The sequence below is a fragment of the Dysidea avara genome, chromosome 1 (genome assembly GCF_963678975.1).
Source record: "Dysidea avara chromosome 1, odDysAvar1.4, whole genome shotgun sequence".
In the NCBI taxonomy this organism is placed as follows: domain Eukaryota; kingdom Metazoa; phylum Porifera; class Demospongiae; order Dictyoceratida; family Dysideidae; genus Dysidea; species Dysidea avara.
In genome coordinates, this window is record NC_089272.1 from 6,388,583 (window position 1) to 6,402,768 (window position 14,186).

General features: G+C 37.6%; 1 protein-coding gene across 8 annotated transcripts in view; it reads left to right on the forward strand.

Annotated features, from left to right (window-relative positions):
* The window catches only part of LOC136254412 (N-alpha-acetyltransferase 50-like), an 854,489-nt gene that overhangs the window by 548,676 nt on the left and 291,627 nt on the right, over window positions 1-14,186 (forward strand). The window lies entirely within an intron of this gene.

Below are 14,186 nucleotides of genomic sequence, written 5' to 3' on the forward strand. Positions count from 1 at the left end.
TAGTTTCATAAGTAGATACTTCGTTTGGCTGTTGAACTTCTTTCCAAGAGGGTTTCGCTCCGCACTCGCTGACGGTGCACTGGACGCCATATTCTCAACATTAAGTGCGCACCCGTAACATGGGCTTACGAATAAATGCGTCATGAACATTATGTTTAAAGCCTTTGATCTTTTATGGCTTCTTAAAATCAACAACCTAGGATTCAGCTCAACGCGAACGTACTATAGTCAGTCATATTTTCTTTGTTTTAAAAGCTGTGTTATATGGTGGCCTGTTAGCTAATCTGTGCAATCTATGCATATGGCGGCTACCAGAATTTACAGTCTCTAACTCTAACTAGCTCCTTGCACCATAGTATACAGGTGCTGTGGTATTGGGTGCACAGCACTACTCTATAGTCTACAGTCTACAGATGCCTTCAAACTTTTATGGCTCCCATATACTTAATTTTGAGCAAAAAGGTGCTTGTAGGCATTGTATGGCTTTGTCTTAATTACTATGCTTAGTCTGTGTTGCATATACGTACATTGGAATGATTTGTCTTGGCTGTTGAATTGCAAGTTTACCTGTCCAACCTAGGCTTCACTTGTATGGGTAATGAGGTGATTTGGGATGCTATAGTACAGCTACGTATTTGGGGATAAATGCCGACTCCACTTTTTGTAGTATCAGCTTATGTGGCATTAATATCTCCGGAATGTAATCCGGACAAAAATCTACTTGCATTAAGAGTACATCCTACCCACCTGCTGCAACAGGTACCAACAATGCAGCTCACGTATTTTATTTGATCACATGATCCAAAATGGTCACTCTGCCTATATCGCAGTACCATAACAACCCATTACTCTATCTCCTTTATATTGATGTTAATAGTTTACTGATTCCTCTCTCACTACTGCTTACAATTAATCTAGATGATGTATAGTTTCTTGTGATAAGTTTATAAACCATGCGTATTACAAGTTCCTAAAATTGGTTTGGAAAATCCATGTGTCTGCATGTACGCATGTTTGTCCACACACCCACATGAAGAAACAAGTTTTAAGGTACAGAAAATAACCTTCTTAATTGCCTACTCAAGAGGAGTTGTAAAATCTTTGTTTTGTTGCAGTTACAAAAGTATACTGTACATAAGGTATACGTATGGACATTTCTTTACATCTGCTTGAAGTGATAGTACGTGATCAATTTTTCTTCACTGATTTTGCCTTTACCTTTGTACTATATGTAGTGGGAAAATAAACCTCACTGTTGTTACTACTTTGTAGGGCCGAAAGTTAGTGGCATTCAAGACAGCAACTTTGCCAGATCATACACTTGGCTGAGTAGATTACAACTATTTAACAAAAAAGAATTTGAAATATACGTCATTACATGTATGTCGGATTTTGTCTCGATAAAGAATTGTTTAATTCGTATTAGCTGGTGCCTGATTTTTAGAGGATTAACACAGCATCAGCTTTGTTTTGAAATTTTTACCAAAGTTTGCATTCACTTTCAGCTAGTTATTTGGCTGGCTGTGGGTACACACCTGGTTTACTTAAACAATGTTTTAGCAGGAAGAAGTGTGATTACAAGCGTAGTGATCATGTTACTTAATCACTCATAATTTCCGTACAGCAACTTGTAATGAGTTTGGCATACCCATAAAGTCTATTATACACCCCTTGTAGCTTATGAATAACTTCTGCATTTTTATCATTAACTTTTTATCAAGAGACTTTGATAAATATTTTAACAATGCAGTATATTGGTAAATCATACATAGATCACTATAAATACACTGCACTTCATTTAAAGGTGGCCCTGGCAAACCAGGTGTAATGAATCAATTGTATGTATTTATAATATTTTGCACAGTATATTTTATCAATGGCTTTTTGATTCCTTATATAAGGGTAGCATTAGCTGCTGTTTTTAGAAGTAGCACAATTACATCAACTTGTTTAAAATTTGTTAACACATACTGTACATAGTACAAATACAACATGTGTTGATACTGAATGAATGGTTGTTTTCTATTTGTTTATGTTGTTGCTGCCTGAATATGTGATCATGACATTTTGGATGAACAGAATGTAAGTTTTATATGTACACATGTACAGTACATATAGTATACATACATGTTGTACTAGCATGTGTACAGTATTACTAACTAACATGTATGTTTACTTACACCACCAAGTGGGGTGATATTTACTAAAACAATAATATCGCTCGACCCTACACAGAAGTGAATCATCCTATCCACATAATTATTTTGTAAGATATGTGTAATCTCCAGATGGCATATGTGGTATTAGTTTGGAAGACAGTGCTTGAGGGTGTGTTTCTACAATTGTATTGTGTTGTACTTGTGTAATTATGAAATTGCATAAAGTCCTGTTGAGGTATACAAGCATATTGTGACAGACTCTTTTTTGAGAATTATTGAAATTTCAGCTGGTTGAGCAATGTTGTAGACATAATTGTAAGTGTAGCAATCATGTTGAATATCACTCATATTGCCTAACAGCAATTTGCAGTAAACTTGGCAGGCCCATGTAGTCTATAGCTTATGCCTAACTTTTGTATTTTCAAGAAACTTTGATAAATATTTTAACGATACAGTATATTGGTAACCCCTGTATACGCCTAGATCACTTTTAATACCACAGTAGAATTGAGCCCTTTGATTACAGCGTATTTCATTATGTTCTATTAGTCTAACTAAATGGAGCTCTGTATGGAAATTAATATGTGACCTGCTGAATGAAAACCTGACATATTTGCATAATTCTGTTTTACTTTTGAAATACATTGGGTAAAAATGCATGCTACAAAAGTAACTTTACGCATGTTTTAATTTCTTCAGTAAACAGTAAAGAAAGGCTCAAATTTAATAAAGCAATGGATTCACCTCTTTGTGGAGAGCAGGACTATTTTTGTTTTGTTTCTGTACCGGGAAGCAAACATGAGTTACATGTGTTTGTTTACGTTGCAGTAAAACTGCCATTTTTATCCTTAAATGGCCTTCTTGCTGCATGGGTGTATTTAGACAAAAATCTATACTTTGATGAATGCTCCAGTTTATGGTGAATAGTATGACACAAGTCCCAACTCCGTAGCCTTTTGCACTCAAGACTTATGATCTATTTAATGAGCACCTGTAAATATTTTCCATATAGGCACTGTAGAAATAGATTGTTTTGCTCGAGCGTCTTGTTGTCTACCCCTATAACTCCAAAAGCACTCACCAGGAAAATGCTAAAACTTTAACTTCCCATTGGTTTTTCCCTCTAGACAACAAAAAATTCATAAAATGAAGTTGGAGGAAAATGTAAACAAGTCAGGTTTCCCTCAGCGGGTCACATATGTTTCCAACTACATAATTCTCTTGCCTGAACAGTATTGAGATTGCATTAGCACACAGGCATTCAGATAATGGAGGTACCACTGTATAGCATTGTGTAGAGTACAACAAGGAAAATACTGCACTCCATCATTAAATGCACTGTACTTTAAACAAAGCTATATGCAATAATCCAATTATTCTCTAATTGTACGTGAACTTACCGTCATACACTCACTCCATCCACGGAAATTGATTAAAGGGTTTGTGTTTTATTCTAATTTTTGTAAAGTATGTGAAAAAGCAGAAATGTTACGTATTTCTTTCGTCCTGTCAATATACCCACAGTGTGGTACACTGGCTTTTTCAACCACACAACACACTACCGTGTGTCTTGTAACATTAATATTTTGGTACTGTATATATTGTTTAATGTTATCAGTTGTTCATTGATAAAGCATTATTTAACTAACACCTGTTTTTTAGAATTAGCACATCAATTGTTTAAACTTTGTTAACACCTACATAGTACAAAATTACAAATACAACATGTGTTGATATGGTTGTTTTCTATTTTGTTTATATTGTTGCTGTCTGAATATGTGATCCTGACATTTTGGATGAACAGTATGTAAGTTTTATACAATATGTACACATGTACAGTACATACAGTATACATACAATGTTCCTGTGTACAGTTGTTTTAAACCAGACACACGCCCACAGCCTGCCAAAGGCCGGTTGTGGGCACGCGCCTGGTTTACTGAAATTGTTTTTGTAAAAGTGTGTGTGTGTGTGTGCGTGTGTGTGTGTGTGTGTGTGTGTGTGTGTGCGTGTGCGTGTGCGTGTGTGTGTGTGTGTGTGTGTGTACCTATCTACCTATGTTTGTTTGTACGCACCCACGTGAACAAAATCGTTAAAATAGGTAAAAGCAGCTTTTACATATGAGGTAAAAGCGAAATTAAGTCTGTATTAAACTTCTGCACAGGTAAACTTTGCTCTGAGGTGGTTTCTTTTTGGCGGACTGAAATACAGGTGTGGAAATTTTCCTCAGACTTTGTAAAGTACCTTCCCTTTGGGGTTTTCATGCATTTAACAACTGAAAAACAACTAAAATGAAGAGCAGCTTTGAGGCTTTCTCAAGAGAATTTGTGAGAAAAAACATGATAGTCAAACTATAAAACAGTTTAGAAGATACTTCTGTGCGTAATATGTTGGTAAAAGCAGTTTGTTTAAAAAAAGTACTTCTTTAGCAGTGCATAGCAACATAATTGAACGAATTACGAAAATTTCATGAATTACGAAATACAAGAATTACACACTAATAGCTAATAATATTATTGCACAACCAAAAACCCTATTGGTTAAAACAATAGTAATACACAGTTGGTTAATTTCAGATGAGTTAGCTAGCTGCATGGCGCCTGGATTTTAGAAGTAGCTCAATATCAACTTGTTATTGCTACACTAACATGTATGTATGTAGTTACACAGCCAAAAGGGGTGGTATGTAAGCACCTTACTGTATATATACATGTTAAAAAATAATTCTTTATCAGTACTTCACCTAAAACAAATTTTAATCCCAGTTGTCTGAGTATCTTTAAGTGCCACACTGGATGGTAACTATCACACAGCCATACAGAGTAGCTCTGCTACTGGATAATAAGTTAATTATCACCCATTGACATTTACATACATAACTTATCACCCTGTTGTGGAACAACTCAGGCTAGTTCATGGCATCATATCAATTGCTAATGGTATACTAAAACACTATCCATTACATGCTAAATCTATATGTGACCATCTTGCAAAAATCCAACTTGTTTACACAACTTTCGATTTTTTTTCTCAGTATTATCTATGGTGTCCAAGGAATGGATCACCAACGTTTCAGCCTATTGTGATGAATAGGTTTGGAATTATAGTGCTATACAGTAGACTATACTAAAATATACTACAGGCGCTTATACTCACAGCCATTACTTCTGTTTGTATTAGTCTACAATGTTGGAGTTCAGTTTAAAAGGTTTGCTATGGATTAGCTAATCAACCAAGGTATAGCTTTGCCCTCTAAGTACTTACACATATGGGTATGAAGGTGGTTTAATTACGACAATCTTGCTTACGTTTACCCCATCGTTAACAAATGCACGTGACACGCGTACTGCTCAGTCTAAAGAAGAGTTTTGAATTCTACATTAGCAGAAAAATAAAATGGTGCATAGGTTTAATTGATTTGAGTTTTCCTTCTCTGAGTAGCGCCCTGATAATAACTTGCATATTTGTGACCCAGTCTGGGAAAACCGGTCTTATCGTTGCCCATCTGAAAGTATCAAGAAATGCCGGTTTTAAGTATTCAGAGTGTTGTGGCTTGCCAATGGTGGTAGCTATGCGTACCAATTTTCACACGTTTTACAACAATTTATTACCTTCCAGATCATCCACTGAAGTAGTAGTCAAAAGCTAAGTTTCTCGCCATTTTAGATAGTTTTTTTAACCGAGGTTGGCTGTATCAGGCAAGCTCCAAAAGGGGTGGGAGGCGGGTGGCCTGGAAGGTGGGATAGATGCTGTTTAAAATTGAAAGGGAATGTTTTGAGATGAATTAGGCCAAGTTATGGCCATTCAGGTATCAAAACTGGCTAAAATAAATGGAAATTCACAGCAGATGTATTTATTCAACACCATGGAGCTGTACAGCCACATACAGCTATTCCCAGGCTGATCAGAGCTCCATTAAGGCCCCACGCAAAGGCAGTGGCATTGCTCCTATGGCAGAGTACGAATTAAGGATATGTACTGGTAAGCCATATATATATTTCAAGCGTAGCTACCGGTATATTTGTTATCAGTTGTTCTAGTATCAATTCAGGCAATATGTATATGACCAGGTAGTGCCTTGCGTAAAAAAAAAAGCCAAATTGCAAATGTAACTTGAGAAAAAAAAATGTAAGAGAAATTTCCATTGAGTCTAAACAAATCAGTCATTATATCGTGTAAATTCAGGCATTGTGTCTTTGTCAGGATGCATATACTGGCTTGCTAAATGAGGAGGGGCTTTAGGTAACTGAGGTGGTTTTCTGTGCGGCCCTTTATCTTCCTCTGCATTTGTTAAACATAATTGTATTGCTTTCACCATCAGTTCATTTGCGCAGTCTGTAATGAGTATTTAACAAACAAGATGAATACTTTGACCAACTTACTGTAAGTTTTCGGCACTGGGACTACTTTAGGTGTGCATTCCCCTTGCTTAGATTTTGGAAAAGTCAGCCGTCTCTGCTCTTTGCCATCTCTTGTGAATGCCTGTGGCCTCTTAAAATTTTCATTAAAATGCATTGCAACAATCAATAACCTGTGATATGTATCACTTCAATTTCACTGTATATATACCATATGCCTGTTCTTTACCTGCCATGATAATGAAAGCCATCAGTTTAGCAGCAAAGTGGTTGATTACACTGTGATAGCTCTCAATGCTGCTGGTCTGTTGGCTAGGGGAGAGCTTTTTTGTATCAGACATTAACCGAGGGTTTCAATAATATCACTGAGTTTCTCCCATACTTTAGCACCTGTTATACATGACATGTGCATGGTTGAGTCTAGTTTTGTTTTCTTGCCTTTACCTGGTATAAACCACTTTTTATGCCTATTGCCCAGGTCATTAGTATGGTAACAGTCTTCATGTTCGTCACACAAATGATTCATCATGGACTTCCAACAAACTGCCATTTCATTACCACTGGGTGCTGATGCTGCACACCAGTACATATGGTTGGTTATACTTTTTATCCAATCATTAATAAGCTCGCAGTCCTTGTATTTTGCTGCCTTGTTTAATTTCTTCTTTACTCCTATACATAATAAACTACATACAATTCTCCAGAGCAGCTACCTTACCTTTTGACACATGCCACACACCATAGCAACATTCAATGTCTGGGTATTGCCTACTGATAAACTTATCGATTTGCTTATGCCTATCAGTAACCAATGTACCCACTTGCAAAGACTTAGCATCTAAGAATTTAAGAGCCCTGGATAGTCCCTCTTTCTCCATGTGATTGCTAGACGTTACTTGGTTACTCTGGGAACATATCCAATCACATATGATATAAAAATAGTGTGCAAATTTTACCTGGACTAGTTCCATATGAATAATTTTGTTGCTATCAAAATCAATAAGACTGTTAGAGCCGTACTTTGCTGAGTGTCCAGGGCTGTCAGCTCTCCCATCACCTCCTATAGACAGGGCAGTACCATGACTTCTGCACTCTTCCAACAGCTTTGTTTGATGGCTTTCCCATACTGAAACCACTGCAGGATAAAGGTAAGCTTTCTGGTGGTTGTAGAAGGTACTGTCACAAATACATGCTATTCGCATTTCATTCAGTATCCGCAATATTTTTCCAAGTGTACTACCACTGAAGAGAATGGCAGCAGAGAGCATCACATTTCCAGCTAGTGTATCCTTGATCATTGGTTGACTCGTCCATATTCTTTTGTGGTTACAATGGGAACACAGCTGTTTTACACAGATAAATGTTCTCTTGGGTTGTGAGATGGTACCATTGCATATGTTGTGGCATGATGTACATGATGTGAATAGCTATCTCCAATAGTGATGACTTAAAGACTATGTACTTTATCTGATCTAGTGTTGATCCTGGATCCATTTACTGCTCAATTTCATCACTAAGGTGTAGATGTAATTACTAAAAGTGTGAGACTGCTGTTTGCTTACTTTGTTGTAGTGTTATCCTGTGTGATCTGAAATAGTGAGTCTAGATAAGTTTCCTCATGATCACCCATGTCAGTATCTTCTGGTTCAGTGGTAAATGACTCCTCAAGGGCATTTGGTTCCTTTGAAAGTTTCTTCAGTGGTGAAGCTGCTAAGAGATTACGTTGCGCCCCTATAGAATCTATGCCAGGCAGGTGCATAACAGTCACAGGGCCTAATCTCTTCTTTATTGGCAATCCCATTTCTTCACTATACCGTGATCCTTCGATAGCAAAGCATTCAGGCTCGAAATGCTTAGAACAGAGCAGTGAGGTGCGTGTCAGGCCATCCCAATCATTTTGCTGGCGTTTCACAGCCCTAGTCCATTTAGATATCGAACGCCTTCGTCAGAAAGCCAACCATGAAGGCTATAATACCCGATTCCACTGACCGTGTTGCAATCTGCAACTACACACTTTCTTGGCATTACTGGAGAACAGATGTATCTATGTAAGAATCGAAACAAAGAATACTTTACGATAGGTAAAGAGAGCATTATTATGAAGCGTTGCACATGCACCCGTGATTTAGATCACGGTGTGACATATAGTGATGCTACATCCAGAATAAAACCGCAACTTCATAGATCGTGAGCTGCTAGCTATATAATGCATGATATATTAAAATAACACACACCACTCTTCATTATTATCAATAAGAAGTGTTACATATTTTCCATTGGAGATGATCTTTAACAGGCTTATAGCTTGTGTCTTGTCTTGTTTACACATGCGAAACGGAAAGTGCGTTGCATGTTATATTCTTTTTAGCAGCTATACAGTGAATTTCTATGAACAAAAACGTTTCCAGGCAAGTTCTTCCCAGTCCGTTTGCTAGTCCGTGTTCCCAGTCCGTTCCGTGTTTTAGTCATGTCCAGTACATATTATGTCTGCCATTATCACTTTACTACACACAACCAATTAACGTGTTATTGCCAATTATTGGTAGGCAATTAGCTGGTGACAAAAATTTTGTAGGTGTACAGCACTAATTTCTTTGACGTCAGACAATTATCTAGCTTACAGATGCATGTATCAATGCAGCTGCTGTGTTAAACAAGTCACTCATCATCCAAGAATTTCATTAAAGATCCTGAGTTCGATTCCTGCCCATGACACCTTTTTTCTTCTTAATGTCACTTTTGGTGATATGCTTTTCAAATGTCAGATATTGATGATACTCACTCACCAACCTGTACAAGTATGAACATGATTCATGCACAAAATGAAGCACTCATTATCTGTATCTGGCTACCTCAGAAAGTTTATTTCAAGCGTATAGGTGCTTTTCTTTGTCCGTTACTGCATGTTGAAGGCCATGATGAAGAGAAAACTTCAGCTGCATTCCATAGCAAACCTGATAACAGACGATTATCAACACCAAAGTAGTTTGACTGTTAGTTACTTTACAATCCTCATCAAGAGAAAGGATGGCACCAGAATTGATGTTTTCGTCTGAATGTGTATCAGTTATTGGCTCAAAAGTGAAATGGACATTATGATTCACATATGTTCAGCCCATTACACAGTGCTGTGAAATTTCCAGTCAATTACACCAGGTGTTAGCCCATAATTGAATATGTCTGGAAATACTGTCCTTTCAAAGTTTATAGTGTTAGAATTGGGCTAGGAGGGAGGCCAGACATGATGGTATTGACATGTAGTTAAGTTATGCGTTTTTGGCTTGTACTGACCACAAAGGCATGCCTAAGTTTACCTCTGAGGTTAACAGTTTACTATGTTGTGCCAGCCTACTTGTATCAATCACCTGTACTGCAGGGGTAGGTAAAAACAGTGGACCCGGGAACCGAGGACCCGGGAGCAGGGTACCCGACTCTTCTTACCCTTCACAATATTCTATACTTGTACTACGGCTAGGTACCTTTGCAAGTAGTCTTGCATGACCAATCCACTTTTTCCATGCCACGGTGTCCGCACACAATGTTTAAACCAATTAGAAATTATAAGTGCCTATGAAAAAGTGTCTGAAGTTGTAGGCGACTCTCCTGCTGCACAATGAGCACACTAATCTATTATTTCGACTCGCTACTAAAAGTTTAGAAACATATATAGTGCAAACAGGAAATAGCGATCACTAGCTATGCAAGTTTCAGTCCAGTGGCTCGACATTCAACTAGACTTCAAACATTGCGGTGCATTGGCACATCGTGCTTCTAAATTTCAAGTAGTCTTGCAATCCGTCACAGCGTCTAACAGGATGTTTAAACCAAATAGAAATATAAACGTCTGTAAAAGTGTCTGAAGCTGCAGAGCTGCTAGATGACTGCATAATAGCAGGGGCGTAGGAAGCATGGGTGCCATGGGTGCTTGGGCACCCATAAATATTTCCAGTTACGTAACTAACGGGTGTAAGCACACTGTACTATATATTACTGAAAAGATCGAGATACTCTAATAGAGCAGTCAATGACTCTAATAAAGCAGTCACACTCGCGACCTTTTTTTTTTTTTTTGGTCTTCAGCTTTACCACTGGGTACCCATAAATCAATTGTCTTCCTATGCCCCTGAATAGTAACAATTAACCAGCAGAGATCGATGCCAATCCATCACACAAGTACTGGCTTTAATCGTGATTTACGTGCATCGTGATGCAAGATATGTTAGTCTCGTCCCTAGCCACCCAAGTGCTAAACAAGCAGGCACATACCTTATCAGCAAAAATTTTATCATTAAAATTATTTCATGCACTTTTGAGCAAATCCACAAAAAAATTGTTTTTAGTTAGCTACATTGCTCAGCCTTGAAAATATTGCTCCTCAAAAAATTTGTCAGCTATATATACACATCATTCAAACTTTGTTTTAAAATTAATGTTACATCATTAACACAAAAGGTTAACAAAATGACTAAAAAGTTTGATAAAATGTCCAAATGAAGAAAACTGTCAACACCTAATAATAACACCTGGGTAATCAAATATGTAATCAATGCATGATATCCAAGGGCAGTCCAGTCCAATAGTCCAACAAGAGATAAACTAAAGGTTTAGTCCAAATGTTCTGTTAAGGAACAACTTGTGAATACTGTGAAGTCTTCCCATTACTTCACTCGGCACACACACTTTGGAAGGTTGAAAATTTGGGTGCATTGCATAAATACATAGAGGAGATGCATGGTAGTGAACACAAGTCTCCCTTGATAAATAAGCAATGCCTGTCACTTGGTCATTATATGTTTGGCGTTCAAAATGCCCAACGATTAAATCATCAGGAGGTGGCAAAAGCTCACCTTTCTCATTACGCTTATAGCCAGATCGACACCCTTAACATATCCTGATCTGTTTAGTCAAAAACTTTACGAAGAACGGGTTGGATGGCAACCGTTCCTGCTGTTGGGTATTGGATTGTAAATTTTGAAACCAAAAGTTGTTTCCCCGGTTGACTGATGGCAAGGGATTTGATGAAAAAGGAAGTGTATTTGTCATTGAAGGATGTGTAATGTTAATAGACGTATGTGAACAGTGGGTTGGCTGCTGATTTATTTGTATATGACTCATAGGTAGTACCTGTGTCATTGCATGACTTGCTGGAATCAGTGGAGGTGGCGGCAGCAATGAATGGACTTCTGCACTATGTGGATATAGTGATGATGGAAGAAAACTATTGGTACATGACAAAGGTGAAGGTACTTGAGATGGAGAGGTACTAGATAGTACTGGAGGTATTGGAATGTCAGGAGATAAAGCATCTGGCTCTGGAGTAGAAGGATCTTTGGGCAGTGTCCGCTTTTTTTATGTTGGTAGGCACACTGTTTTCATCCTTAATAGTAGATCTCTTCTTCTGCTTCCGCTTACAATGACCAGGTTTTCTACCTGCATTACTGGGCATTCCTATCATGGAAAGATCGTGTAATCTGGGTTCTGAATTGTGCTGACTTCACTTGAGAAGGTCTCCACATTCATCATTCTGTATAGCAACAGCCAAAACATGACTACAAATGCTGTAACCAGCAAAAGCAAGGCATTTTTTCTTGTCACAAGTGTACTGCACAGGCATCTTCCCAGCTTGAACTTTCATTGGAGAACTAGGATTGCAAAATGACACTACAAACCTACTTTTATTGCTACTGCCTGGCACAAGTGACATTGATGCAGGATCTGAAGCTATCGTTTTTGCTTTAGAAACCATCCGCTCCCAAACCACAGAAGACAAATTTGATGGTAGTGGAAAACAACTGATTCCATGACCATTAGGTTCTGCACTACTTGGCATGGATAGCTCATCATCACTGTGATCTGCAGGCATTCCAGTCATTGCGATTGACATAACTTTCTTCATATGTCTCTTCCTCTGTTCTACAGACATACCTGTCCAAACAGATGAAGGCTTTTCTAAATAAGCAAACTTGTCTCGAAATCGATATTCACCAATACACACAACAGCCTTCTCCACCTCTTGGTACTGAATCTTCACTAAAGCTAGCATTTCATCACAAAATTGATCCCAATTTTTCTCTTTGTAGTGTATAGCTTGCTTAATGACATTACTCATGCTTTCATTGCCATTGGTAATAAAATGTGCTGGTGGATGTCCAAGTCCTGCTTTCTCTCGAACAGGAACGATCATAGAATTGTGCACATCTTCAGCATGATACATCGAAAACCATTGATACATCTGTGCCTTTCTTTTAGAGAATTCTGCTTCTCGTTTCTGCCAAACTGAGCATAGAGTTAGGAAAATTTCTTCAAATTCTTCATTGCTCTCAGCATCTACTAAACCTTTAGTGTCTGGAGAATAAAACGATCCCATGACATCTTGTACAAACAATCTCTGATAGTGTTGTGGCACTCCAACCGTTTTCATTTTCTCTTGGATATCCCGAGTCATGTGCAGAGCACAAAGTACATGCTTTGAAAATGGCAGACAGTTGAGAATAGCCTTAGAAAGATTACTTTTACCATCAGTTCCTACAGCTAGTATATGAGAAAGAGGTGGGCCCAAGCCAATCAGGGTAGAAATCAAATAATGATATGACTCGTTCAGCTTCCGCTGATGAACAAGCATTGGACCTATAAATGTAGGAATAACACCATCATTATTCTTTTCAAGCAACAGATTCTTGTATGCAGTAACTGTCACTGAAAACTTTCCACAGTTGAAAGTTGGGTCAAAGCCCAAAATGGAAAATTCGTTATCACAAGTACAGAAATGCTCTAGTTCTATCAGTTTCTGGTTTAAGGCTAACACACAAAGCAGTTCAGGGGCAGCCTGGACACATTGAACAAACTTATCCTTTTTTTTCTCCTTTAGATTTCTGTTTTTTCATGGCTGTGCTCAACATGTACATACTTGCAATTATGACATGTACAGGTGCTTAGCTGAGTAGGCCTGGAACTGGACCCACCCTGCTTTCAAATGTGGTACACCAAAGAGGAGAGGAATGACAAGCTCTGCAGGAGGCATACACTAGAGACTTTCAGAATGCAGATAAAATATGTTAAAGTTGGTAATAATTATATGAACAATTCAAGCAATATACCAGCAGAGTTGGGGTAGTTACTTCAGAAAAGTAACTAGTTACTAGTTACACGTTACTTTTATTCCATGTAACTTAGTTACAGTTACTTTTCAAAAGGTAACTAAGTACTCTAGTTACTAGTTACTTTTGTAGTATAAATTATGACTTGTTGTTTGCTTTTGTAACATGAATTTTGCTCAAATATGGATCATTACAGGATTCAATACATATGTGCACTTGAAATAACAATTCTGTTGCTATTTCAGGTCAGTTTTAATTATTGCTACGTCTGTTACTCAAGCTGAATCATAGAGAACAGTACACAGAATCTGTCTACTTAATGTGTCTGTAGCATATATATGACACAAAAATTAAAGTGCTCTTGCTTTTAAAGCATAATTAGTTATAGTTACAATGTAACTATTGTAACTAGTTACTATTGTAACTTAGTTACTATTGTAACTTAGTTACTATTGTAACTTAGTTACTTTTCAGACAATTACTCCTAGTTACAAGTTACTCGTTACAAAACAAGTAACTAGTTATATTACTAGTTACTTTAAAAGTAATCTGTTACGTAACTTAGTTACAAA